This window comes from Ornithorhynchus anatinus, chromosome X3, assembly GCF_004115215.2.
Source record: "Ornithorhynchus anatinus isolate Pmale09 chromosome X3, mOrnAna1.pri.v4, whole genome shotgun sequence".
Lineage (NCBI taxonomy): Eukaryota > Metazoa > Chordata > Mammalia > Monotremata > Ornithorhynchidae > Ornithorhynchus > Ornithorhynchus anatinus.
The window spans coordinates 10,292,002-10,296,161 of NC_041751.1; the positions used below are offsets into that span (position 1 = coordinate 10,292,002).

The 4,160-nt window shown below is 41.1% G+C and overlaps 1 non-coding gene across 1 annotated transcript; it reads left to right on the forward strand.

Annotated features, from left to right (window-relative positions):
• The first annotated feature begins 408 nt into the window (after nt 1–408).
• LOC114807727 lies at nt 409–546 on the forward strand. The gene has a single exon (XR_003755802.1). It is a non-coding gene; the product is annotated as a small nucleolar RNA SNORA7 (small nucleolar RNA).
• Nucleotides 547–4,160: the final 3,614 nt, after the last annotated feature.

A 4,160-nucleotide genomic window follows, 5' to 3' on the forward strand; every position in this document is an offset into this window, starting at 1 on the left:
ATCTTATGTTCGAGCATGACATATGTGAGTTTATGAGAGTGGAAGTTTAGTCTGCTAGGCCCTGGAGGGATATCTAGTTATGAAAGCAGCATGGTACAGTCTATAGGGCACGGGCCTGGGAGTCAGAAGGTCATGAGTTCTAATCCCGGCTCCTCCGGTTGTCTGCTGTGTGGTCTTGGGCAAGTCCCTTCACTTCTCTGTGCCTCAGTTACGTCGTCTGTAAAATGGGGCTTGAGACTGTGAGCCCCATGTGGGGTAGGAACTGTGTCCAACCTCATTTGCTTGTGTCTACCCCAGCACTTAGTACAGTGCCTGGCACACAGAAAGCACTTAAATACAATTATTATTAATAGATATAATCCCACTCCTTAGTGTCATTCGTATAAGATAAATGCTATTCTTGTCCCTCACCTCTCAGGGTCTCACCTGGAGAGTTTCCAGTACTCTATCAGTCTCGACTATGGAAGGCAGAGTCAAGCAGGGGCATATCCATTCCGCTCCTGGCTTGGGCAGTGGCTAGCGGGCGGAAGGCAATCTGCTACAAGTCAAAACTCACCTGTGCTGGGCAGCAGTGACATGGGAGTCGAGAATGGAGATTCAGGTTAACTGAAAGGAAGGAGGCAATGGTAAATTGCTTCCGTATTTTTACCAAGAAAACTCTATTGTTACAATACCAGAATGACTGCAGATGGATCTGGGAGAGATGTGTCCATGGTGTATGTATGGGTCGGACACAACTCGACAGCCTAAAATGACAATTCTTGTCCATGACAAGCTGCCTTTTCCTTCTTTCAGCCAATCCAATCTTGTGCTTAAATTCAATTTTCAGGAAGAAATTTCAATAGTTATCCACAAGCCAGATACTATATTTTTTCATCAAGATCAATGATGTAGATGATATGATATGATGTAGATGATATGTAGGTCTTTTCATTGCCAAGAAGAATAACTTGGATTCATTTCATTTTTCTGGAACCACTTTGAATGATAATAATGGTCTCAGTGGGATTACCCTTTAGATTGCAGTTAGAACTCTTGAAGTGGCACTCTTCCACATGTGGAGGGCAAGTGTTCAGAGGACACTGCAGAAGCATGATGCAGGAGCCTCGTATCTGATGAGAATCGTTTTCTCTCTGAACGACTCCACCATCCATCCTCTGTATAGAACATCGAATCCCTGCTGTTCACGTGTTATACAGATATGAAAAAGCTGGTTAAATCATTAGGAGGTCATCAGTTACCAGCTCTGTGGCAGACTGCTGCTGTTATTGACTTTGCACCAAATTGGGTAATACCAGAAAGAATGTAGAATCACCTAAAGACACAGAACTCTGTTCTGAGTTTCATTTTGCAACGAACAATGATGATTGCTTTCTCTAATGGCTGGCAGAGAGGTTCTAAATATCAGCCCTTTAAAGTCTCAGCATTGCTCGTGCTGAAGCTACCTTTTGGCATTTCAGAAAGGCCATTCTTAGGAAGCTATCTATTTATTTATATCTCTGATTGTTTCCTTGAGAGCGGAAAGAACGCACTGGCAATACGATGAAGGTCAATTCCGATTTCTCTCCCCAACCCTCTGCTTGGCCTGTCCAGGTCCCCATATGGGTCAGAAACACGTGAGAAATGTGGTAAAAGGCAGTTCTTTTTTTAACTCAACTGCTCTAGATTGATATTGCATGCTGGCATTCTTAGACAGCAGTCTTAATTTTGTGTGGTATAATCCTTCTCCACTACACTCTAAAGGTGCCAGTAGAAAGACAGGTTATATACTTCTTGCCTGAGGAGTTGTGCCTTTTATTGGTTACTGAAAAGCATTGTGAAGACCCTATTTATGACATCTAAAGTGATCATCACTTTTGATTATGCCCAACTTAGAGTAATAGAATCATTTCCAACCTATTTCAATGGTAGCACTCACAATTTAGAAACATAGGGGTCTGCTTTTCCCATACTTCAATATTGACAGAATAACCACCAGAATGTGTTTGGCATGGGGCAGGTTATTTTGATTTAGGATCACTAACCTCGAGGTTTTTTTCATTCTAGGATATACCTGTGGCTAAAAGTAACATTGCCATGGTAGCCTCAAACAACCCTGCAATACTATAGCTGAAATGATTCCTTTTAGATGAGAAAGGCTTTTATGTTTCTGATCTGAGATGAAAAAACAAATGGTTGTAATACTGTATTTCTCATTGTTCGTCGAGACAGCTGAGGATTTTTTTGTATGAGCTAAATTGTCAAAACACAGCATAATGATTTAGTCACCTGAATTTGGGGAATCTTAATAAGCGAACATTATACATCTAAGTCATCACATGCTACTTTAAAGATGTAACTCTTTGCATTTGGAGCATGCTTAGTTTTTTCACGTTAACCCATAGCTACAGGAAATAAAGCTGTACTTCAAAAAAACAAAGTTTATCCCCCCTGCAATCACTTCATACTTTTATAAGGCAGAGATGCAGATAGTTTTCTGTATTCTCTTTAAAATATTTTTGGTTATATTCCCCTCGCCTCCCAAGAGTATCCACTGTAAAATCTCCAGTTTTCAGCTTTTCAATTCTTGCATATGACATTTTCATCGCATTCTTTCCAAAATGCACAATGCTGCAATTTCTTGGAATTGAAGTATTTTATATAAAAGTGGTTTCCAATTAAATGTATTTTTCATGGAAACTTTTAATATGCATCTCAGAAGAACTTTCCTAGTGTTTTAGACAATGTTCAAGGACTTCATTTGGTTGAAGACTATTTTGTTTCTGTACTTCTTTCCAAACTTAAAGCACTTTCACTGAAATTGTCTTTGTTACAATGAATCATTCATAGGTCCCTATGCTTCAAATGATTTTTAATAAGGGAAAATAGAGTATTGAAATGATTCTATTTGAAACTGGATTTTCATTTGCATTTCGAACTTAGAGGTGGTACTTCTAGGGTGAGCACACACAAAGGGAAGTCTAACGGTCCTTCGTTTTCCAGTATATATTACAGATCCTAAGGTCCTATCCATGTGCGTGAATATAGCTGAAAAGTTTTATGTGACCAGCACATTCTACTAGATTGTTGCTTTGTAAGTGGGTTTATCCCTTTAAACTGTAAGCTCACTGTGGGCAGGGCAAGTGTCGACCAACTCTGTACTTTCCCCAGCGCTTAGTTCAGTACTCTCCACACAGTAAGCTTTCCAGGAATACAACTGATTGATTGTCCCTTATGGAGCCTCCCTGTGTTTTTGAGCCTGCCTCTTGGCATCTTTTTGTGAGGTCTAAGCTCAAAAAGGGAAGAAGCATGGCCCAGTGGAAAGAGCATGGGCCTGGGGGTCAGTGGACTTGGTTTCCAATCTTGACAAGTTATTTCACTCTTCTATGCCTCAGTGATCTCTCCTGTAAAATGGGGATTGCGACTGTGAGCCCTGGGTGGGACAGGGACACTATGCAACCTCATTATCTTGTATCTACCCCAGTGCTTAGTACAGTGCCTGGCAAGTAGTAAGCACTTACAAATACCATTTTTAAAAAGTGTAACCGTCCTTCCATTTTTTGCAGATGAGGCCAGTCTGTGCAGTACAGTAATATACCACTACTTTCACGTTGTTTGAGGCTGTGGTTCACTAATTCTTTACATCATTTCTTCAGTCCTCTGGACTTGAAATGGGGTGTTTGTTGTTTACTGCATAGCCACTGCTTAGGTAGCCTGCCATTATCCATTCTTCTAGCATGTTCTGTCCAGGGGAGTTGTGGTGTTGTGAACTTTGCTTCCAGTGCTCATTTACTGCCTGCATTGCAGGACCTTGCTGTTGGCAATCTTGTGCTGCCTTTTGATCCCGGGAATAATTTTTCATTGGTGAAATTCTTCAGTAAATTGGTTGTGCTTTCTAAGATGGGTCTAGGTCATTCATCTGTATAGCAGGTTGGAATTCCCACTGCCATCTAGACCTTCAGTTTTGGTTGAGGTTTGATGTCCTGTTGCAGTCTACTGAAAGATGCTTTGCCCCCTTTGAGGGCAGATGGGGAACAGGATTCATAAAGACCGAAGAAAAGGAAATGAGATTGTACTGGATTTGTCTTGCAAGCAGCCATCTAAGTTTCCTCTTGTGCTGCACCTGCAGTTGTGGTAGTCTAGTTGCAGCTAGCCACTTAGTGATCTTGAAGGACACATCC